At 39.1% G+C, this 26,343-nt stretch overlaps 1 protein-coding gene and 1 non-coding gene across 6 annotated transcripts in view; one reads left to right on the top strand and one right to left on the bottom strand.

Moving 5' to 3' along the window:
• The window catches only part of WIPF3 (WAS/WASL interacting protein family member 3), a 1,105,312-nt gene that overhangs the window by 508,061 nt on the left and 570,908 nt on the right, over positions 1 to 26,343 (bottom strand). The gene's annotated exons all lie outside the window — the stretch shown is intronic.
• TRNAG-UCC lies at positions 25,120 to 25,191 on the top strand. The gene has a single exon. It is a non-coding gene; the product is annotated as a tRNA-Gly (tRNA).

Here is a 26,343-nt window from a genome sequence, read left to right as displayed (position 1 = left end):
GATAGACTCCTACCCAAGAAGACTGAATGTTGTAATTAAATCAAAAGATGCTTCAACAAAGTATTAGTTTAAGGGTGTGCACACACACACACACACACACACACATATGCAACCAGCTTATTGTATGTTTTTTATTTTTTATATTTTTTTCCCCAAACAGATTTGTTTGTTTTTCAATTGAATTGTACAGGTTATAGGTCACATTAAAGGTACGAAAAGTTTAGAAATGATTTATTGTGGTCTCATTTTTTATATCACAAAAACCTGGCATTTTAACAGGGGTGTGTAAACTTTTTATATCCACTGTATATATATATATATATATATATATATATATATATATATATATATATATATAAATGTGTGCAGTGGAGGGGCACAGATCCTCTGAACTGTCTCTGATTTTCACAGAAAGTCAGATTATTTGCATTATATTTTGTCTGATCTTTTTAAAGTTTGTGGTTTGCCTGGTAAATCAATGAGGATTGTAGTCAGTACATAATGATGCAGACATTTGAGTTTTATTCTTAACAGCCTTCATAAAATGAGTACTAATACAAAGCCTGTTATTCTATTGGGTTTTTAAGCATGTAATTAATGGCAGTAGTTGTCCCTGATTTTGGTCAACTGTTCTCCAATATTTTTGGCATTCTTCTTGATTCTTGAGATAAGAGGTTGAGACATATATGCTGCGGGTGGGTTATACAATGCATTCTGATAGCTGAGAAGATAAATTCTGATAATATAAAAGTAGTAAGTTGGTCATAATTTTTTTTTCACTTCCAATCACAGTCAAACATCAGCATTGTACTCAGAAAGTGACTGTCTGTGGTAGCCTTGACAGAGTGTGTGTGATAGCAGCTGATCATTGGCAGAGTGTTGTATTGAATATCGTTGTTTCTAAAAGCACTTCGTTTTCTGGTGGAGTTTTTGGCAGGGGTGTCCAGTGTGAAATGGAGGACTCGCAGGTTCCTTTGTCTATAGCTCCATTTTACCGAAGGCTGTCCTTGCTGATTGTAATCAGACATGTGAGGTGCATATAAAAGTGACTGTAATGAATAGATCCATACTGAAGCAGTCTTTGCATGAAAGTAATTGACCTCATTCGATCACAGGTAAAGGTTAGTGACCAGATGTTACAGATCCCCACCAGATTCCAGTAAGCCCCACCCATTCACTTACTTCTTGCAGTCCTCCCTTGCTCTGAAATCACTACCTGTCACTGGACTCATCTTCAATCATCTAAGCAGCTCTCTACTCATCTATCCCAAACATTCATGTGCAATCTAAACACCTCTAATAGCACTCCTTCCCGAATATTTATACAAACAGTAGCGCCTCTAGCCACTAGTATTTGCTAAAAGCTGCCCTCCATCTTTCCCACATATCTGTACTAACAGAAGCCCTTAGCATATCATAATACATTTCTGCTGGGAGCGTATACGAATACCACCAATAGTTTAAATAAATCAGCAATAAAGAACTTAGTGGCAGCAAGGTCTAAATACAAACATACATAAAGTTATTTAGTTGCTCAGAGAGTTCTATAGCAAAAAGACTGCAGAAAGTCCAAACTAAGGTAGCCACTTCAACTAAAACTTTACAGACACTGCCTTGTCTATATCCTAACTTCTCACAAACTACTGGGGAATAATTAATGTTTTTATTCAGCTTCAAAAATTAGAAATGTACTATTCCTGTTTGCTGTGCGATGCATCCAGTTTCCTAAACATGTATTTGCTAACATAGTAAAGATTGTACTTCAGCTAAAAATAAGCAATATAATAGGAAGTTGGGCACACACCTTGGAGACTGGTAAAAAAAAAAAAAAAGGTGAAAATAGTTAAAGACTTTCTCGGGGTGGGGGGTGTCAGCTATAAAAAAAAACAGTATACTATAGGTATCCTTCCTGGAACAATCATTTGGTGTCTTTATAACTGGTAATAAAGCACGGAGCCTGATACAGGTAAAGTGCAAGGGTGACCATAATATGCAGTGTGATGGACAGAGTCATGCCTTTTAATTGTATTACAGAAGAGAAAAGATAGTATGCCAGAAACTAGCATGAAATTCTGTTCCAAGTAAAAACATGTTTTGGTACAGTTTGCTAAAAAAAACTGTGAAAAATACAAACAAGTTACAAACAAGAGTTAAAACTGGTAGACAGGACATAGCACAAGTGCATTTTTACATAAAGATCTCTGTTTGCTCACACTGAATTCATAGCAGCAAGGGAAGCATTTGTGCTTGTACATTTCATTCCATGACGCAATGATACTGATTTATCTTTCAAGTATCTACCAAACCTAGTAATAAAGTACAATACAGCCTTTTTATTCCAATTTAGCTAAGCATGTCACTTTGCAACAGAAAGTATAGGACCAAAAGAATAATTAAAGGTGAAGGAATGAATTCATTAATATTGTCTGAAATTAATCAGCTCCCTGACAAGAATACGAGTCATTTGTGGGATCCTCACACAAATGTGATCTCAAATGAGTAAAACCTCACAAATATTAACAGAATTCAGAAGTAAAAAAAAGAGCAGGAAAAATATAACATTTTTTGCATGGGGAACAAACCATCTTCACTGCATTCTCCCATTTATATACACAAACTCCAAGGTTGCACCATCATGGAAAAAGGGGGAAATCACTGATATATCAACAATTTGTTCTTCTGGTAATAATAGAAAGAGCTACACTCTAGTTTTCGCACAACTGATTGTTGGTGACTAATTTGCCTAGTTCCAAAGTTAGTTATCTTACTTCTACTTTGCAGATTACTGACAGAGACTTTGTCTGTTTGATCAAAATCTACACATTCAGAGGGGCAGACACAAGGTTTGCTTACGTACTGTTTAAAATAAAAATTAAAACTAACAACAAATAAGAGAGATTTGTTCCTCAGAACTTGCTGAGACACTGTGAGAAAGAAAAAAAAACCTTTATGTATATACCAATGCACAAGTCTTCGTGAAATCAAAAAAGAAACTAGATAGTAACACAACAGATAAAAAAATGCAGACAAATGTCTTTCAAGCTTCTCGATGACCTTGGATTTTAGACTTGTTTTAGTGTGATGCCTTTACGCATGTGATACTTCTTTCCTACCTGTTACCCCCACAGTATATACACTCTGCTTGTACAGTGATATACCTGTAGCTGTAATCAGGTACGGACAACAATGCAATACACTGAATGCACTCAGCCAATGCACACATGCACACAGAGAGAGACACACACACACACACACACACACACACACACACACACACACACGCAAGCGTTGAAAGGAATGAGTGGCTTACACTTTGTCCCCCATCCAGACAGGTACAGAGAGATGATGATTATAGTTGCTTGACTACTCTGATACATGCAGCAGCTTGCATATTCACAATGCTCATAAGACTGAGGAATATAGTTTGGTGATCCCAAGCTGGTGAAGGTAGGGTGCAGTGTGTGTGTGTGTGTGTGTGTGTGTGTGTGTGTGTGTGTGTGTGTGTGTGTGTGTGTGTGTGTGTTGTGTACATGTGGGAAGAAGCACAAGCCATCAGCAGAGTGCCACCATTATAATACAGGTGTCTACACCAGCTGCCAGGGGTGGGTTTAGGACTTTGCAAAAAAGAAAACCCAATAGCTGCATGGATGATAATTCTGCAGTCATTTCTTATTAGCAAAGCATGATAGTCAGAAGAAAGTAGGGAGAAAAAAAGCTGTCATATGATGCACTGCCTACCATATATTATAAAAAAATGTGCTCATCCAATGGGATCTCTTCATTCACACTCACAAATCTTACAGAAAAATAACATTCAAGAAAAGCATGTCATGAATTCAGTTTCATTTTTCTGTATTCAACTAACCAAAGACAGACTTCCTCCTCCTCCTCATCATCATCCTCACTTCTTTCTGTGCTTTACTGGATGAGAACACAAAGCAAACAGTGTTTCACTTAAGGCTGCACTTCACAAACTGGTTCAACATGTCTGAATTCATGACACGTTACCCAGAAATAAGAGCAGGGCGGAATCCTACTTGCTCAGTCAGATGACAAGTAAACATTCATAAGGTTTGATCAAACTGCATAAAGTTTCTTTTGCCTTACATGACTACTGGGAAGTAAAGCACTCCATTTTTCTTAACCGGAAGACTTAAAGCTAGCGGAGCTATTTTAATCAGAAATTCTTACAACTTTCCAGTATCCTGAGAAGAGATACAGACTTCTTTTATAATCTTATGTACTTATAGTACTCTAGGAATACATAATGCTTGTATTTGATGTGTGGAGTTCCAGTGATGTTCATCATATTGATTACTGCTGCAGTAGCTCAGCTATAATGAGTTATATCCTGCTAAGGATATAACAGCCAGACAACTTCCAAAGCTTCAGGGCAACTTCCATGCACCCCAAATGTCAAGCAGCTTGAGCTGAGCTACCTAAAACACAAATTTAGGCACCAAGCCCCTCAGAATTTACTGCTGCTGAACAGGATGTTCCTAAGAGACTTTCGAGGATCAGCAGTTGGCTTGTGCTATTCCTTTGCTGGGCAGATAAGCTCCCTTTGGGGACAAAACGTTCCATTTAATAGCTTTGCTTATTACTTATACTTTCATCTTCAAGAAATTTGTTTTAAAGCTAGGACTTTTTTTTTTTTTTGGTTTGTTTTAATGGACTGTCACAATGTGGTACTGTACTTTTAAACAGAAGTGCTGTTTTTTTGTATCAGTTTAAAAGTTGTTTAAAGCAACTGGAAATATTTTTTTACCATGGAGAAATTGTACTTATTTTACTTTGTGCAGATAGCAAAGGGTTTTAAAGTGTTTTTCACTGTCTTTGTCTGGGGAAAAAAGTATCTTTTTAAGGAATTTTATTGTTACCAGCATTTGTTAACTGTTTTCCCTAGGAAAAAGGCACCAATTTTGGCTTGTCATGGAACATACCGATTGTCCCATAGTTCTTTCTTCCACCCACAAAAGAAAAAGTTAAGCAAATAGTCTTTGCCAGCACAGCAGGCTACCTCAACTGTATGTGAGTGACTCTGTTGTGGTCATTTGTTGTATCTCATACCACTCATCTTTTACCCAAATCCCACTGCTGTAGCAACTACAGCTACTAAGCACTGGGGATTAGCCATGTCCTCTACGGCTGTTGGGGTCCCCTTGGAGAACAAGGTAGAGCCACTTTTACCAGTTCTGGGTGAGGGAACAGGGAAGGCTTTCCATTTTTGACAGAATGTGCCCATCTCTAGGGAAACTGCTGTTACCACTAATAACACTGCTTGCCCCATTTTTCCTGTCAAAAAGAAGCAGGAAACTAAAGTATCTACTCCTCCTCAAATTTCCATAGGAAGGAGTTTATTGGGTCTGTTTCAGGGTTTAATTCAGGCTACTGATCCCTCTTCTAAGGTAGTTTCTGGTAAAAGAAACAAAAATACTTCCTTTGCTGAAGCGATTCAATATTCTGAATCTGTACAGGAGGATGAAGGGACAGACACACGGGTTTCTCCTCCTACTTCTAACTCAGATTAAGAGGACAGCTCAGTTTCTGATTCCCCTGTGGGAGTTTCTCTTTCTCTGAGTCAATTTCTAAAATGTGCCTGTATTTTCCGTGGGAAACACCAAGGTTTTTCAGTCCCTCAGAAAATACTATGAGCTGTTATAGAAGAATTTCAAGAACATGCACCCAGTTTTGTCTGCCTTGCAGGATGTGTGTGTTACTGCCTGCAATTTTCCTGACAGTCAGTCAGCTGCCTCTACAAAGGCAGATGGGATGTATACTAGTCAGCTTTTATACACTCTTCCAAAAGCTGATCCTCCAGCTATAGCCATAGTTAATTTTTCTGCTGCTAAACATAGTTAACTCCAATTCTACTATTTCTGATAAGGATGGGAAAATTATTAATAAGTAAGGGAAAATAGTGTGTGCTTCTGCAACTTTGATTTGAAGAATACTGAATTGTCAGGCACATTTAAGGTTTGTCATCATTACTTGTGAAAAATAGGATGAATGTTTTACCTGCAGTTTCTTCTTGTGTGGAAAAGTCTGCTTTAAATAATTAAAATTTTCCTATTGTTCAATTCACTACCCATTCTATACAGTGTGTGTATGTGACTCTGCTGATACTTTTTCAAGAGCAATGCTGTTGTTTTGAAGAGGTTTGCTTGGTTGCATTTTCAGAACCTCCCACATGATATAAGAATGAGATTTGTAAATTTCTTTTGACTAGAGATTTAGTTTTTGGCCCCTCTGCTGCAGAGGTGATGAAAAACTGTGATGACAGGGGTAAGCTGATACAGGGAATCTCTTTTAAGATTTTTCAGCCCTCATTTTCCAAGGGATTCTCTTACTCCTCATCCAGTAAGAAACAAAATACACAGTCTCAACAAAATGTAGGTAAACAGGTTTTTAAGAAGAAATGGAAAAAGGGGTTCCAAAAAGAATTCTGGAGACTCTCAAAGCCAAGGACAGTCCAAAAATTCAGAATGGCTATTTAAGAGGCTCTATTCCCCTGCCAATCTCTTTTTTTCTTCCAGAAAGTCTGAATCTCCATGCTTTTCTTGGGCAAAAGACAGTTTCAGACAAATGGATTCTGAAGATCATTTATCAGAAGACAATGGAAAGAAATTCCTCCTTTCTAGGGGGTAATTCCTCATCCTCCAAACCGCACTCTTATTTCCACTTGTCCTTTATCTCATGCTTTTCCCGGGAGTGATAGAACCAGTTCCCACTTTCCAGGTGAGAAAGAGGTTTTAGTCAAGGATGCTTTTAGTGACAAAGAAAGAAGGAAAATGCTTGGAGATCAATTCTGGATCTTATTCTCCTAAACCTGTCTGAGATAGTGCCCAAATTCAAACTGATGTCCCCTCACAACCTGTTACTGCTTCTTCCTCATTCAAGTTTCCTGATAATACTAGATTTAAAAAAATGCTTATCATCACATTCCTATTCATTCAGATTTTAGATGATTTTTATAATTTTGTGTCTTTGGATCACATCATAAGTTTTCTGCCTTACTCTTTGGAGTATCCACCTCACCAACAGTATTCATAAAGTGTCTAATTCCAGTTATAGCTCACTGCAGGGTATTCACATCTTTCCATATTTAAAAGACTTACTTTGCAGAGTCTTCTTCAAAGTGTCAGGAATCTTTCTTTTTCAGGTGATGGATGTCGTACACAAGATGTGATTACAACAGCTTAATCAAAAGCCTTTCTTGACCCAAACACAGGATTGCATTTTTGGGATGTCAGTTAGACACCACAGTTCAAAGAGCTTTTCTTCCATAGGAAAACATCTACATCTGGATCCATTTCTAGGGTTTTCCACTCAGACTTGGCTCACTGCAAGGGAATAACTCAGGATTTTGGGTTTCATGACTTCTATGATTCTGATGATACCCCTGGCAAGACTGCACATTTGAAAAATACAGTGGTATCTGAAGTTTCTTTGGTCCCAGCACTAACACTTGTTGTCATGAGAGAAATCATTTAGTGGAGACAACAGATATCCTTAAATCCAGGTCTCTCACCTTCACCCTCCCTTTTCCAAAGCAGTCAGTCACTACAGACTCCTTGGACTTTGTTTGGGGTGCAGTTTCAGCAGGAGGGATAGAAGTGTAAGGGTATGAGATACCAAGGATGGATGCAAGCACATAAAACTCTCTGAATCATCTTTGGTCCCCAGGAACTCATCAAGTGGTTACAGACAATACCACAGTCACGTGATACATCAACAAGCAAGGGCAAACCAAGTCGTGCCCCCTCTGCAGATTAGCCATGTTAGCTTGGGATATAGCTGCATGGCACAATCTAACTCTATAGGCATCCTACATCCACTCCATCAGAGGAAATCTATGTGATAGACAAACTGAGTAGCACAAGGGCAGACACTCATGAATGAAAATGAGATCAGGGGGTCTTCCAAGACATGATCCATCTGTGGGGAGATCCTGAAGTAGACTTCTTTGCCTCCCCTCTGAACAAACAGCTGACAAGATTCTGCTCCAGGACTCCATGGAAGAAGGCCTGGAAGATGGAAGCCTTTCCTTTTCCTTGGACAGGAATGTTCCTGTATGCTCTTCCACCTTGGTCACTAATATCCAGGGCATTTCTGAAGATTCAGAAGGAATCCACATGATCTTTGTGGTGACTGCCTTCTCACCCAGGCAGCAGTGGTTCTCCCTTCTTTTGTAACTGGCCAGGGGCAATTAACACAAGCTTCCTCACAGACTGGATCTACTTACACAAGCACAGGGGTGTTTGATACACCCAGATATCAATCAACTACAGTTGACTGCCTGGATGATAGGGTCTTAATTGATTTTATGCACCTTGTCATTGAGGAAGTGCAGTGGGTACTAATGGAGTCAAGAAAACCTGCTACTAGAGAATCATATATTAGCAAATTGAAAGGATTTTTGAGTTGGTGCCAACTACATAACCAGCACCCATTCAGGGCTTGTTTTTCTCTGGTTTAACAATATTTGTGTGAGTTACTATCCTAGGGATTTTCTTACTCTTCTATCATTTTTATTATCCATTTCAGCATGTCTGTCCATGAATCCCCCTCTCACACGTTACCAGGGAATTATATTTAAATGCTGTATTAGCAATGACATCAGTACAATTATCACGGTGTGGGGGGCATGCTAGCCACTAGGGCATACTAGATACATGCTATAATGGCACTTCATCTATTACAGTTGTGAATGGGACCACAACAAGACAAACAAATCAAGGAAAGTTAAGGGGACTCTGTGTGTATGTGTGTGTGTATTTTGTGTATTTGTTGTCATAGGTTCATAGGTATGCACTAGGCTAACAATCATTGCAGCATTTATAAGCCAGACCATGCAACCCAAATATATCCTATGAGTTATTGTGCCTTAGGGGTTATTCTAAGGAGTGTATGTAAGTTAGGGTATGATTTAATGGCTGCCTCCATCCATCAGAGGCATAGGTGTCAGATCAGGAATTTCCGATTTCCCATCCATTGGACCAAGTTGCACTTGAATAGGGTTAGGGAAGGGATGTGCTTCACACGCATGGGAAGCTTATTCCAGAGAATGGAGATTCTCAGATATACACAACTGTCCTTCCAACATGTCCTATTTAAGTTGCAAGCAAAGTTTAAATCCTCAGATCTAGCAGCTCTTGTACTGTTCATTTTGCTGAGAGTCCAACGTCTGTGTTCTGCACCACATAATCTTCTCTGGGCATGTGCTTCAAGAAATGCATTGCTAATATCTGAAAAGTCACCTTATATTTATTTTACACATTAGTGTGTGTTACTGCCAATTTAAAACTGCTACTTTGTATAGTAATTTTGCATTTGAAACTGATCTAGCTAGTTCGCATGGTAACTGAAGGGACTACTGTTGTTGTTTTTGGTCTGAATTACTACTAGTTACAGATCAGTCTTAATTGTCTTTATTGAATCATTTTTAGCCCCATACCTACTGACTATCAAACTTTTAAGGGACTGTCATCCAGACAGCCATTAGGGTACTTTGTGTTCTTGTTGGCATTCCCAGCAATGACGGCATTTTTCTTTATTTAGGGCTCCCAATCACTGCCGCTAGTGATGACAAGAGCACTCACATCTCTGCAGAGGACACCTACGCATCCTCAGTCCAAGCATATATACTTTACCACATGCTCAGAAAGGGCTACCATCAGCAGCTTGGGTGGCCTTGCTCACATTTTCCTCAGCAACCCTGCACTGCCTGACAAGATTCCTCTCTCCAGCAGATCCTTCTCAGTGGAGCTGCAGCATAAGCCAGGTGAGAACTTAAATCTGAGGATGGTTGCATCCGTTCTCCATACATGCACTCATGCACCTTAGCCACTAACTGAACTTAGGCCACCTGGACAACAGTCAGTGCTTTATCTCTCTATGCCAATGGTGCAAGCCATAGCACTATTAACTTTAACAAGCTTGTGTGTTCTTGTGGTCTGTTTCAAACCTGCCGTCTTTGAGGATGCCACTGCTCTGTTACGCAGGACTGTGATACAACACACTCACCCTGAACATTGCTACCAGATATGACATGTACAACTGTCCCACAATATATGAGAAGTGAATATACAACACAGTACTGGATTGCATACAACAGTACCAAGGCCTTATGTTGGTAACTCTCCCGTGGCACCAAACCCCTAATCTCTTGTATTAGCACACCACAGTGCTTGCATGTGTCTGTTTGCATTTGTTTGGGTGTGGCAGCAATTTGTGTCAGTTTCTGTCTGCCAGTCATGTTGAATTTAGCTTTCAAAACTGTAGTTCCTGCTGTGTATTTCTCAACAGTGGCTGACTGTTTGCTGCCCTGCTGTACTTTAGCCTTACAATGGCTGACTGTTCACTAGCTGCAGTATTGTAGCCATGCAGTGAAGGCATCATGTACCCTGTTGCAGTAATTCTACTTTTTCTGAATTGCATTAGCTATTGTGGCTTCTGAACTTGCTGTTGATGCCTTGAGTATTGTGTTATGGCACCCATGCCTATACTATGTAATGTCTGTTATAACACGTTACGTATTGTATTATCCACCTCACAGAATCTTGTGACATTCTGCATGCTGTATTAACCCACCAAATGAGGTTTTGGAGGCATTTGAATTTACTGCTTCTAGAATATTGACCTATGGCATCCATGACAGCTGCTCACTTCTACACTAACAAACTGGTACTGTAATATTCCTACTTGCTTCTCAGTTTTACACTAACTGGTACAGCAATACTCCTGCCTGCTGCTCAATTGTACACTAATTGGTACTGCTATAGTCTGCCTGCTGCTCAGTTGTACACTAATTGGTACTAATTGGTACTGCAATACTCCTGCCTGCTGCTTAGTTATACACTAACTAGTACTACTATAGTACTGCCTGTTGCTCAGCTCTACACTAATTGGTACTGCTATAGTCCTGCCTGCTGCTCAGTTGTATACTGACTGGTACTGCATTACTCCTGCCTGATGACTGATATAGTCCTGCCTGCTGCTCAGCTGTACACTAATAGGTACTGTTATAGTCCTGCCTGCTGCTCAGGCATTCTTATACTACTTTATTGAACATCTCTTAGTTTAGTGTACTGTAGCATCTGTGTCTACTGTTCAGTAGATCTTTGTATCATTTAACTGCATTGTACTGCACTGAGTTGTACTATACTATGCTGCATTGACATACTGTATTGTGCGGTATCATGTTGCACTGTAATGTGCTATACAGGGTTGTGTACTGTTTTGAAATTGTTTCCAATGTATCCTTATATGTCATACAGCTACTGTATTGTGCTATGTCATACTATGTACACTATTAGTGCAAGTTTGCAATGCATCAGTGTCCCTCTGTACATTATGCAGCTTCCCCCTCCATTCTAGATATACCAGGGATGAGCAAATGCCATAATATTGCATAAGGTATGCTACCTGGCATTTCAAGATCAGCCATGGGTCCTTAGTGTGTCTCTGCCCCCATCTGTTGCCAGCCTCCGAGCACTAGGCAGCCTGAGGCATTGTATACACTGCTGCATGCATACTGGCAACAATTTACCACTACTGCAGAATAAGTCCACATGTGAGAGATGTGAGCACGTATTAGAAATCATGGCAAACCTTTCACACACAATGATTATCATTACCTATACTCACATCACACCTACTCACTGAAAGACAAACATAAAACATTCATATGTTGAGGTGTGCCAAAAATCATTTCTAAAAGAAAAAGGCATCTTAGACATGGCACTGTACATGTGTACACCACAACTAAATATCACAAATGTACTGACACCATTCTATACCACATATAGCTTAATCTATCACAGGCAGAAGTCACCACAACGTTTTTTTCCCAGCCCTTCAGGCTATGAGTACTTATTAAAAATTACTGCATAACTCAGTAAATCAATGCACCACTCATTGCCACAGCTGACTCATCTAGTACCTGCTGCCATTCCCAATCAGACACCCCTCAAAAATGCCTGCTCTGAACTGACTGAAGTTTCTGTGCTCCAAGTTTAGGGGCAAGCCCCCCAAAATAATAATACTAATAATAAAAATAAGCAAATAAATAAGACAAAAAAGGACTTATTTTGCTTTTAAAACTATAGAAAGCAACTTGCTACAACTTGTGCAACACACAAAGTACTGAAGAGCTTCAGTACTGCAGCCCTAACCAGAAAAACAGTATCAAAATGAATTTTGTATTAGTATTCAGAAATGCCAGTACAGAAATGAATACTGGTAATACACTTCTGACTGATTGGCATCTCCCAATTTTACCCCCAATACCTTGCCATCCATGGAAGCTGACCCCTACACCCTTCTCTGGTTATGTTACTGGCATCACCCACAAAGCTAAGCAAAAACAGGGTAACAGTCATCATCAGGCAACTCAAGTTCTTTCACTTCTGGTATGAGTATGTCATGGTCATTGCTCATGTGGGTGTAAAGACTTACAAAGGACCCCCTTAGACTACATTAAGAGGGATATGCTGAAACTCTTTCAGTACTTCTCTAAGGGTGGAAAGAAACTAGTTTTGAGTATCCTATGTTCAAAAATAATGATGCCTCAGTGTAAGTAAAAGATGTCTGATTTTAATAATTACCTTAGTTACTGCTGTCATTCTTAGGGGGACTAACGTGTATCACCTCAGAGAGAGAGACAGTAAACAGTCTTCCATGCTTTTCCAGTGCACCCATCTCTCAACATGGGTTCTGCAACTTTTGCACAATAGGTAAGATATTATCTTCCCCAACAATGCCTTTTTAGGCAACATCAGTCTACTCAGGCTACCAACCTAGTAAATACAAGTTCAAGTTTGGCAAACATCAGTGTAGTGCCACTTAATGGTGAGAGGCAATTTAAGAAGATGCCATCCCTCAAGGCCTTCCTAACTTTGGAAAACATAGATATTTGTGTTGTCAGTGAAACGTGGTCACAGAATAATGACTGTACTCCCTCTTTATCGGCCTTTTCTGCCTAACAATCACTTAATCCTGCAAGTGTAGATAACAGTAATCCTGGTAGTGCTGTGTCTGACTATCTAAAATGCTATCACCTCTAGACTAACTGACCCGGACAATGTCCTCATATTCCATCATATCCTAATATCAGTAAACAAGACTTCATCCTGGCCAATTATAAAACCTCATCCATGACACCTTGCAAACCAAGAAACATATTTTGATAAATCAAGGTCCACCTCTATTAACTCAAAAGTCATCTTTCCTGGAGATTTATCTAGTCCTCCACAAACCAGCACAACTAGACATCTACAAGTAAATAATGCTCAGTGCTTTCTTGACTTTATTAGTGCAAACTCCCTCTTACAGTACCCTCCCCCATTCGATACAACAACATATGCTATCTTGTCCTTACCAACCCAGCCACTGTCTTCTCCTCACCTACTGTCATATCCTTACTCATCAAATCAGGTTAGTGTGCTGTTTTATTTACCATACAGTTACAGTGTAGGCCAACAACTAATGCAGCCATCTTCAGAGACTTCTCTAACGCAAATGTTCTTGTTCTTGATGATAACTTTAAATGGTTATAGCAAATAATAATGCATATACAAAAGTTATAGCTGACATCTTAACTCTTGCATAGAAGTTCAGATCTTCGTCACAAATACAATGCTATTTTTAGAAATAAAATACTCTCGTGGAATTCAAACAAACTGTACAATACAAGGAAGCAGCTCACACAGCCTTAAAGAACAGAACAAAAACTTCATTGTGCTATAACCAACTTCACAGAGGTTAGCAAACAAAACAAATCAGGACCATCAGCAAATCCTATAGAGCTAATTACAAACTAATAATCATTACATTAGAAAAGGATAATCACAAGGTGTTCTTTGATTATGTAAAGAACCTCAGAAATAATACACAGCATTGCACTAAACTTACCTCTAATTACATTGTCGCACAGATCCCAATGATATAACTAATGTACTTGCAGATAAATTCATCTCCAACTTCTGCCCTTTGTCACCTGCAAACTTCCAAGTGCAAAGTTTACAGTCTATATACCCATCCCAGTTATCACCTTTGAAGAAATATTAAAAGTGCTCTGAGAGACCAAAAGCACCAAATCCATGGGTCTAGATTACATACTGGTCTGTTTCATTGTCAGTAAGAAGCATCCTTTGCCAGACCTCCTTCTTAAACTACTCAAGCACAGCCTATGCACTGGATACTTACCAAAAGCCTAGAGAACAGCTTTAATAGTTACAATCCACAAGGATGCCCCACTACAAACTCTGGCAGCTACAGACCTATTAGCTTAATGTGGCTTTGTAAAAGGTAGTTTATCCTTATTAAACTTAGATCACTTCTCTAGATGAAGGTAACTTCATGCACGCATCTTGTTTAATTTAAAATTAGTTAAAGATTCTGACCCTATACCACACTTTAGCACACTCAGGCATCAACAAACTGGACACACTCTATATGAACCCATATGTAACCCAATGGATCATCATCTGGCTCACTGACAGACACCATTATATTTGACTTGATGACACATTCTCCATTCAATATGTCAATAGTGGTATACCCCATAATTCTGTTTAGGGACAATATCTATTTGGTATCTATTTCTTTTATGTCAAATATGACATTAAAGGTCTTTGCCTGACCAATTTTGTGGATGATTGCAAGCCTGGAACCATTATCAAACTCAAGCATTGAGCCTCTCCAACTCCTGCTGTGAGCAGTAATATCTTGGAAACTCTCTGTGGAAGCTGGCTTGACAACTGTAAACCCAACATCCTTTGTGGGACTAAAATATGACTGAATCTACAGATGGCATCAGGCATACTCCTGCATAAAGTCTATACCTGCTTCAGGCTTGGCAGTGTTCACAACAATGCCAGAGGCATAGCTATTCTTCTGACAGACATTAATATAGCTGAATTTCATCCCAAATAGTCACTACTATCCAAAGGGCATGAGACTTTTTTCCTAACTTTACATTAAACAAGACTAACTACCCTGACATAGCTTGTAGACAAAAACTACTTGATTTCAACAAACCAGAGTTTAGAAATATGCTAATCAAGAACACAATCAATACTGAATGCAACCTATAAATGCTACACAAGGCCAACACTCATTGTCTACATCCCCCAGACAAAAAAACAGACACTCCACCTTGATGTAAGACAATCTTTAATAATCAGTTCTTAACATCAATTATTAATCACAGAATTTACTAATCCTAGAATTTATTAATCACAGAATATAAAACATACTTCAAGCATAACAAATTACAGTAGGCAGCGTCTCCCACTCAAATCCATCTACAACAACGTAAGCAGTGTTACCAAACTGCTAACTTACACAAACCTTACACTGCTCACTTCAAGAACTAACCAACCACCTTGTAAACTGCCAACATAACATCAGAGGGGAAACAGAAGAGGGCCATTCTTGCCCCTCTTCTTTGCCTAACCACCCACACATCTACTACAGTACATGTCTACAACATGCAGCTGACCAGAAGAGGTTAAAATTCTAATTGAATTGTTTTTAAGGTTAGTGCTGGATTTTTCTTCCTGGTCTTCAGGTCTTCATCTGAAATTGGGTCATGCTGGACTGGAACTTCTCAATCAACAAATACAAATACAAAAAAAAAAGAACAAATCTTTCTTTTACTAATGTAGTCACACTGGAGATTAAACCTTACCTTTCAAACTGTAAATGATGTTCTACTTTATTTCAAAGAAATACTTTGCTAAACCTTGGACATCATTTCTTCTATTCAGAAAGTCAGAATGAAATGATTTTTGACTCCAGGATTACTCCATAAATAAAGCAACCCAGGCACTAATAAACAACTAGAGGTCTACATATCATACAACAAGTACAGCAGAGCATAGTCAATTATATGCAACCTCTTTAAAAACTACTCTGAAAAGAAGCACACCATCTCACAAACTTGTTTTTATTTTATGAATTTGTTGACTTTGAAAGCCAACTGGACACAACTGTTCCTTTTTAGGGTAACCCAGAAGCACTGTCTGGTTAAATGACTTGCTCAGAGTCACACATTAGGCAAATGAAGGGGGGGGGGGACTCAAACCTGTTTCTTAAGCACAGGAGGCAGTTCATTAACAGCTCAGTGCTTAAGTCCTAAATGCTAACTGCTTCACCCCCCACTCCAGTTTACTAATTCCTGCTAAACCTGCCCCTTCTACTAATCCCAACCCTACTCCTGATGTTAGAAAAACCCTTTCCATTACACTACCACTACACATGACATCTCAGACCCAAAACATATACACATACAAACACACACACACCTACCTATCATCTAATTTAACCCCTACTCTAACCCTAAAATTCACTCCCCTCAAGCTTTCATACACTATACCCTTATCTAACACTAAACACTAACCCCCACACACTTGCAATCGCACACAAAGACTTCCAGCCCCCTTATTCTCCACCACACACTAACATAAGCCTTGAAAACCCATGCATTCAATATTATTCACATTTGACATTCAGGTCACATATAGCAAACATTCAACATTCCAAATATTTGACCTCCTAAATGTATCCCAGAGATGCACACAGCATAAATAAATTATAGCGGCAGCTATGAATGTTTATAGTAATGGGAACACATTTCCCTACTTAGAAACTTGAATATAGACAGCATAGGTACATATTAAAGGATTCACTGAGTCTTGACTCAAACCCCATATTATCTGTGATTCAGTAAAAAAAAACAGTACATTTTCCGAAGTTTGACCTGCTCTCAGTTGGCAGTGGTATTCTTCTAGTAGCTGCTAAAAATCTACAGTGCCTTCTAATTCTGTTGTCAGCCATCTTATCTTATTGTGGCTCAAACTAACTACTATGTTAGGGTCTGTTTGAAGACCCCTAAAACTAATTATAGGACTTGTTGATTTTCTCCGAATTTGTCTACTGCACTGTCTCATGCACTATCCCATGGGCAAGTCGTAGGCTATCTGCCTTTGCAGGCCATTTTAAGCCTAGCCAATTTCCATCTCAAAGGTGAAACTCACACTCCATTGCTTGTGTCTCTGAGGCATTATTGATTAGAACATTTAACAAACTGAGCTACTGATTATGTCATTCCCAACCCCATCTATGGCCCATGTACGAAAAACAACAAAATTATATATATTATATGTGTGTGTGTGTGTATATATATATATATATATATATATATATATATATATATATATGTGTGTGTGTGTGTTTGTGTATACATATATATATATATATATATATATATATATATATATATATGTGTGTGTGTGTGTGTTTGTGTATACATATATATATATATATATATATATATATATATATATATATGTGTGTGTGTGTGTGTGTGTGTGTACCTTAGGTACAAGACGCAAGAGCCTAAATTCTCTACCAATACCACCACTTGTGATTCAAGGAGTTAAGCCCATAGTTCTCAACTGTCCAAAGTTTTACAGAATGTCTGGAATATTTGGCTCATTCTTTTGGTCTCCTCCTCTTAAAATTTGTGTTTTTTCTGGCAAACCAGTGAGAACTGAATTCACTTAATAATGACAGCCATCTAAGTTTCAGTCTTCCTATCATTCAGGAAACACATGGTAACACAAAACATTTTATTCTAGCAACTTTCTAAAATTATACCAGCAATGTTTAAAATGTGTCCCTGGGTTTGGGCCTTAGCACCCCCCCCCCCCCCGCCAAATAAATTTTGGCTTTTTCCAGATTTCTTCTGCTGCATAGTTCTTAAGGGGGACAGAAGTTTAGTGCTGCCTATACCATGTCTGTTTGTGTTGTTAGTAGCACAACAGGTAGTATATTTGCTTTTGATGCAGAAGGCTGTGGGTTCTACTCCCCCAGTATGTAGATGGATTGATGATATTGTACTGTGCTGCGCTTTTAAAGGGGTGGATGTTGCAGTTCTGAGAATGTCCGCTTTGGCGGAGATACTTAGTAACTATGAACCTGTTATCGGTTTGCCATCCATTCCTTATTGCAATATTACTAACTTAACATTTTTTAATGTAACATAGGCAATTTATTCTTCAAGGGCAACAGACACCTTATTTGTAGATGATTCTTTTTAAAAAACAGCTAAAGGCAATGTTAGTTCAGCAGCCTAAATATAAGCGTTTCAAAGGTAATGCTTTGTATGGACAGTTCTGCAATATATTGCCTAAATATTTTCCATAGAAAATATTGTTTTATAATGATGATCTTTGTAGAAATTGTATTGAATGTATTCCTAGTGTTAGCTAAATCCATATATTATTACACTTATTTGAATTTAGTTAATTGCTACACTTCTCTGCTTTGAAAGAACTGATTGCATTTGCCAAAAAAGTGCTCAGTCTGTAAATATACCTATCTGATGATTTCCTCTGTTTAAATCCAGCTCATTTATTTTCTGACTGTAGAAGGCTGAAGCAGTTAATTTTATTTTTATAAAAGAAAATTGTATTTTAGTTTTGCAGTTTGCACCATTCAAAGTTTGATACAAGTTCAAATATTAATTTTGTGTGTAATATTTTGTTTGTTCTTCAATTTGTGTTTAAAAGTTGGTATGCCATAACTCCACCACTGGGTGGGGGTTACATAATCATGTATGCACATTTTATGTTAATCAGCATACAGATTTGTACCTATTTTTCATGTGACTTTGTCCAGATTTTTTATGATTTCAGGTTGAGAGGTATGGGTCTCTCTCTTTCAAGATGAAATTGGTATACTCCTCAGCAAGCTAAAGCTATTAGAATACCTACTTTGTATTAGGCTTTGACACTAAAGTAAGCCACTGTTACAACACAGAGCACTTTCATGCTTGGCAGAAAAGCTTTTATGCACTGCTGTATGTATAACCCATTTGAATAATCAGCCCAAGAACAGGCAGCCTATAACTTTCCCTTCTATTTACTACCTATGGAAAAAAAAATAAGATTTAGTTGCTGAACAACTTTTGCAAAGGTAAAGACAATCCCAAAAGTGGAAGCACTCTTCACAAGTTGCTGTTTTCAATGTCATATACCAAACAATGAAGCATACACACACACACAAATATATATATATATATATATATATATATATATATATATATATATATATATATACACACATATATGAAAGCATATAAAAATAGGGAATATTTTTATTCAGTGAAACATTCAGGATTCCACAACAGGCCATGGCAGCCATGGTAGACATCTATATATATATATATATATATATATATATATATATATATATATATATATATATATATATACATATATGAAAGCATATAAAAATAGGGAATATTTTTATTCAGTGAAACATTCAGGATTCCACAACAGGCCATGGTAGTCTACCCTCTTGATATGTCTCTGAGATTATTCTAAACACATCAGTCTATCAGGCTTGTAGTTAGTGACTAGCCACATGAACAAGAGTTGCAGGGATAAGCTACTAGCCCTTGCTGAAGAAAGCTGGATCTAGGTTATCAAACAAGTTACAGCCACCATTTGTCTGATGTGGGGATCAACTTGGACAAGAGGTTACAAAAGGGAGAGGGGAGGGAAGTAAGGCACAAGGCTATGGTCAGCTAGGGGCAGGATAGGTTAGAAGGGGCAGAAGGGAAAGGGTGGACCAGTGAGGTGTACTAAAAGTCCAGCGTTAGAGACCTTTTTCACCACAGGTACAGATAATAACTGTTTTTGTGCTCAACATGAGAGGGTGACACACAAAATGTATGGCTCAAAGTGATAATTCAATGCAATTGTTTAAAAAAATTATTTTGGTCAGCTGGTGGTGGCTTTGGCATCAGTTGTAAGGTTATATGGAGTACTGGCATGTCTGCAATAAATGAATCTGTGCAAAGTAAGAACATAAGGGATTTTGAGTTTGTTACACAGCTCTGGTATCAGTGAATGGGACTTGGGAGAGCAGAGAAGAGAAGCTGTTTAAAGATAGCACAGATGGCAGGGGCTGGGAAGACTAGAGAGTTTTAAGACCAGATCAACTGGTGAGGTAAAAAAAAAAAGTGAATGAGATCAGGGAAACATTAATAATTAGCATAAGGTGAAGATACGTATAGATATAAAAATATATAATACTGATTTTATCTCTCTCTCTCTATATTTTTGTGGTAGAGAAATACATACATTTTCGCTAAGTTGGAGAAGTAAGGGAGGATACAGACCGGGAATATTATGTGTGACTTGGTGGACTCAGAGAAATTTGTATGACAGACATTGTGGAGAAAGAATTTCAATCTTAATTGCAAAAATGCTAAATCTCAAATACATAGAATGATGAGAGGATCTAATTCACAATATGGCACAAAATATGCAGCAACAGCTCATTACCAGTATTCAGACGCAGAATGGAAGTGGTCAGGCTTTGATTCCTCTGGTAGGAACCAGTGCAATGCATTATGGTCTAGAGACAGGATCCAACGTGAACAAGCAGCCAATGAAAGAAAAGTGAAAGAAGAAACATGGAAAAAACTGAATATGGAAGAGGGTGAGGACAGTAAGTTAAATGTAAATTATCAATCATTTTTACAATGTTTATAGAAACATTTTTTTTTTTTTTTTATGGATAAGCACATCACTGGAGAGTATGGTGAGAAAGGAAAGAAATGAGACATAGAAAGTAAAATGGGGAAAATATAGCCAAAGGGGAGTCAAGGGAATCTGAGAGGCAGCAAAAAGAAAGGGGAATACAAGGTAGTAAAACAATGTGATAAGCAGAAGGGCAAAAAGTGGTAAAGAATAGGCATAATATGGGAGAATGGGATTTGGGCGGCCACGGTGGTACAGTGGTTAGCATTGTCGCCTCACAACAAGAGGTTCTCTGGTTCGATTCTCAGCTGGGGTGCCTTCTGTGTGGCGTCTGCATGTCCTCCTTGTGGTCGCGTGGGTTTCCTCCGGGTGCTCCGGTTTTCTCCCACATCAAAAAGACATGCTGTAGGTGGATTGGACACTAAATTGGCCCTGTGTGTGTGTGTGTGTGTGCCTTCTGTGGAAGGTTTGGTGCCGTGCTGGCAACTTGACACCATAAAACTCTACTGCCAATCATGAGCGGACAGGTGATCTGCTGTGGCGACCCCTAACTGGGGAAAGCCGAAAGAAGATGGGAGAATGGGATTTCAGATTTAGAGGTTGCTGGGGATGCAGCTGTAGATCAGATTTTGTCCCTGCTGGGTCAGTTAAGAGGGAGCTGCTCCCTGCTGGATCAGTTAAGAGGGAGCTGCTCATCACAAAAAAAACAAACATCAAGACAGCAGTAAAACCCTGCTTGCAGAGGCAGTTGACAAAAAGTACTATGAGGCAACTACACTGAATCAGCCACTAGAATTTCATCTAAACACCATTTCTGAAGAAATCTGGATCAAAGAAACACAGGCTAGCAAGCAAATCACAGCTGACCAGCATAGCTAACTGGTAGAATAGGAATGCATTCTTCTACTGAAAACATACGAGGGATAAGGAAAGAGGGGCTACTTGTATGGAAGAAGGGAAATGTATGATTACGAGGTCTTGTTAGACATGGGTCACTGGGTTCTCTGTATACTTGAAGACTGTAGGTGAATGAAGTCCTAAAGTGGTGGCATTTATGTGGACAAATTTCAATAGAACAACAACCATACTTTTCACATGAGGCTCTTAAATGGTGTGGTATAACAAGACCTACAAAAGGATCACACAGGCCTATCCAGAAAGGTCACGATCACTAATGGATCCAGACAAATCATGGGGTAACAAGAAAATGTTTGGGGGGGGTGGATTAATGGTGGCACTGAAAACTGACAACTGAGATGCAAAAGGGATGAGCAGGGATGCTTTCCTTACAGTTCTGGACAGTGCCCTAATCCTTTCACATGCAAATGTTGGCATCAATGTTTGACATTTGAGAAACTGAATTACCTAGAAAATGCTTGCTTTGGGCTGGTAAGTAATCAAAAAAGGGATCCTCAGCTACCCTGGTGCAGAGAAGTAACCTGCCTTTCCCCGCTGATACCAATAAGAGGGGTTTGTTTCAAGTGATTAGCTACAAGGCTATTTGAACAGGGATGCAATAACTGTACTGCTAAAAGGTTTCACACGGAGTTTTAGAGTGCCAGCAAATGAGGTGGTTAAAAGGGGAGGTCTACAACTATATTATTTATTTATATTTGTTTACCAGGATGGAGACTGATCAATGTTAAGCAATTTCTGGCTCAGTCCAAGTGAAATACAAAACACTTCACAAACCAAAAACACAGAAATGTAAGCAATAACAGTAGTTCAGACTAGTTATATATATATAAAAAAACTGTATATATACATTCTAGTGAATAAACACAGGGCAATATATAATCAAGCAGAGTGTAATGTACAATAAATAAATAAATATAAGAGGGTCACAATAGGTATGTTAGCTGGCTCATTTATGTGTCCATCTAGAAAAGAATCCATAATTATCATTCATTGGTCTAATCCCAATAAAACAACTCCGTGAATTCTGTTGTATCACTTGTCATACCTGGAGGGGAGTCAGTGAATGACTACAGAGATGGCAGTGAAACACCCACTTGCTACTTGTCCTTTCACAAAGAATTTAAAAAAAGTGTAGAAAATCATCACATGGGCATAGATGGACAAAGCAGACATAGAGGGAGCCTTTAGGCTTTTGCCAGTATAACACAAAGACCAGGGGTGGAGGGTCAAGGTATTTGAGATACAGTACAATATAGATAAGATACATGCCTATGGGATGCTCCATTGCTTGTGCAGCATTTGAGACATTCCTTACCTTCTGCATTGGAAGACAGTGCAAAAGATAGGCAGTGACTACACAGTACAATATCTGGATTTTTTTTTGTGGAGCATAACATGCAAGAGGTTAAGCAGACAGTTAACACCTTCAGCTAGGTATATGCCGGCGTACGGTTCCATTGGACTTGGAAATTTATACAGTTATGACAGGAGGCATTGTTTTGGGGTCTACTTTAATGGGTGTTTGTTTAGTGATGATGGCTGCTGGAGACATATTAAGAAGCAAAGGACCAATAGGTATAACTTCACCAACTTGCAGGATCATAGTAGGACACTGCAGCTGCACTTTGCCTGTAGCAGACACAGAAAGACCACTAGCAAGGACCTATCTTTTGCCATCAAGAAGAGAAACCTGACACCCAATATCAAGTGAGAGATATACATTAGCCTTTTGTAAAGATGTGTGGCTTAGACAGTTCAAAGTACATACCAAAACTGCATTCTTTCCAGATAGGGGCAGTATCACATGCTCACTGGGAAGGGGCATTACAGAAGGTGATTAAATTGCTGGACCGGTGGAAGTCTAATGCCTACACAGTGTATTCCATGGGCAGTCTAATTATTTTCCTTTGTTTCCACAGCTCAAAGATCACCAAGTTAAGAACGGCAATGGACTATCAGCTACTCATATATTAAAGGATTGAATCAGTGTCTTCAAAGGAATGAGGGAGCTGGCACAATGAGTAAGAAATGGAGTCTGCAAACATTCAAATGGATCAGGATATCAGGCATGAGATGTCCTCAGTTTGGACAAGTGCCACAGCAAGACAGCATGTTGAGAAGTAGTCCAGAGGCTAATCTGCAGCACTTGAGAGGAAGTGATATAGGGCATATGCCAGTTACAGGCTTGTTAGAAATAATTAGCTAGGAAGTTGGTTTGATTTATTAAAGAATACTGGCCATGAGCTCATAGATTATGATTAGACATTCTGCAGAAGCTGATGTATGTGTGTGTGTGTGTGTGTGTGGGGGGGGGGGTCAGCACCCAATTCCATTTGGGAGGTGTTGAGAATGCATCACATAATTAATAAAACAATGAGTAAAGTTGTGAAGGATATGGGTTAAGGCTTTACATAGCCCTCCCAGACATCAGGACTAAGTCTGTCACCAAAAAGGATGCAGGTCTATTATCAGATCTTAAGACTGGGCTATCTAGGATATGTCTAGGGCTCATCTAGGTGGCAGATAAGCTTGACGGAGGGAAGGAGACTTACCAGCCTGGCAACTCCCAGTGGCAAATTATAAGGCAATACACAAAATAAAGTGATTGAACTTTAAATTGCTCTGGGGTTTATGTTAAGTGCTATACAGCTGGATATTGATAATACTGCTCACTCTGTAGTGCTTAGTTGAAATATTTATTTGATAAAGGCCTCCCTGAAATTCCTGCCTGGTGCACATCTTACGGAATAATTGGCTTCTATTTAGTTGATTAGAAAAATTGGCAGTAAACACATGGTTGTAATCATTTAACTCCCTGTGAGGGTCTCTGTCTGTGCTTTCTAATATATGTAATGCATTGGCTATACGGTAATAAATGAAGTAAAGTAAATGAGAAAGTGAAGGCATTTTGATGAAGTGGGATAATGAGAACTTAACTGCAGGAGTTGGTGTTGTGTGTAAGAGAAGAAAGACATTGCCAGCTAACGGGCTCAGGGGAGAACTTTAATCGATCTCAAATAAATGGCACCTGCAGGTGTTAATACCCAAATGAGAGTATCAAAGGGACAGGAATAATGGATGCAATATATTAAGTTTGTTCTGTATTTCTGACCAGATTTGGTTTTGACAATCCATATGAGGTCGTTCATGACATGTATAGCCATTACAAAATTCCATATCCTGCCTTGCTGTCTCATTCTCCCAATAACTCACCACTTGAAACTGCAACAGAATTCAACTATTATTTCATAGATAGTATAGCATCCCCAACATCTAATCCTAACTCTGCCCAACAGTCACATAGGTTCATAGGTAGGTACTAGATTATCGGTCCAAGGGCCTAAGTAAGCCTAGCCAATAAGGTTCCCTGGTTTATGCCACCCAAGAAAGTTATTTTCCTGTGCCACTGTCGAGCAGAGCCACAAGAGTGATTCGTGGGGTGAATTTCCAATTTCCCAATGGTTGGGGGTTGGTATAATGGTTATGGTGTTTGACTCACAGCCACAAGGTACAGTGTTCGACTCTCACCTTTGGTAGGGAAATTGGCTAGACTTAGCATGGCCTATTAAGAAAGCTAGCCTAGTAATTAGCTATGAACTTATGAAACCATGAATCTAAGGAAAAGGGAAAATGAAAATTTGTAGCATTGGTGGTATAGTGGTGAGCATAGCTGCCTTCCAAGCAGTTGACCCGGGTTTGATTCCTGGCTAATGTAAGAAGTATGTACATTTAAGCACTCTTTTGGATCCTGCTGCAAAGACGCACAGCTTATTAATTGGGAGGGTGGCCTAATGGTTAAGGTGTCTGCCTGACAAACACAAAGTACAGGGTTTGAATCTTACAGGGGATAACTGGCTAGGCTTAAAATGGCTCGCAAAAGCAGTTAGCCTAGTACTAACCTATGAATACCCATTTACTCATCAAGATTTTTCTTGAAGAGTGCTAATGATGAACTTTGTTTGATGTAGATAGGTAGCTTGTTCCAGAGTATGGGAAGACTCTGGGACAGGAATCTATACTTCTGGCATGTTCTGTTTATCATGGTGACAAGGTTTAGGTCCCTAAAGCATGTAGCTCAGAGGGATTGGGATTTCTTTAGGTGGAGCATGTCCCACAGCCATGAGTTTGACATAGCTTTGTATGTTCGGCAGAGATCACCTCGGAGTAGGCGATATGCTACAGAGTAAAGTTGTCATTCTTTGAGACAGTCAGCGTAGGGCATCTATTTGAGGCCGGCAATCCTCTTTGTGAGGTACTTCTGCGGTCTTTCCAGTTGTGGTAGATGTCTTGTGAGGTACATTCCAAAAGGGGCATTGTACTCTATAATGGTTCTAATGAGTGACAAGTAGAGGGGAACAATGACTTCTTTTTCCTGGATGAGAACCATTTCCTGATGAGGTATGCCATGTAGAAGGATTTCCTGACCACTGTGGTGATGTGATTATCAAAGGAGAGATTACTGTCCACCTGGATCCCAAGGTCTCTTATCACACTTTCAGTGTTAAGTAGACTGCTGCCTATGTGCTAGTTCATAGGTACAGAGTTTTTACCAAAGGGGATGACAATGCACTTTTTGGCACTGAGCTTGAGGCCATGGCTCTGACACCAGGCATCTGTCTCAGTGAGGCCCTCCTGTAGGATGTCCACATTATTTGGGGACTCTACTATGGCTCCTAGTTTGCTGTCATCTGCAAACGTCATTAGCCAGAGACCTTCTGCATTATCAGAGAAGTAGATACCAAACAGGAGAGGACCCAGGACTGAACCCCTGTGATACTCCACTTGTCACTGGTTTGAAGCAGGATTTGGATACAGGAACTTTTACAGTGTGGGTTCTGTCAGTGAGCCAGTTGGCAACCCATCTTGT

Source organism: Protopterus annectens, chromosome 3.part1 (genome assembly GCF_019279795.1).
Source record: "Protopterus annectens isolate FY-2018-M chromosome 3.part1, PAN1.0, whole genome shotgun sequence".
In the NCBI taxonomy this organism is placed as follows: domain Eukaryota; kingdom Metazoa; phylum Chordata; order Ceratodontiformes; family Protopteridae; genus Protopterus; species Protopterus annectens.
Note: the sequence above shows the minus strand (reverse complement) of the source record. Positions and strands in the feature narration are given on the sequence as shown.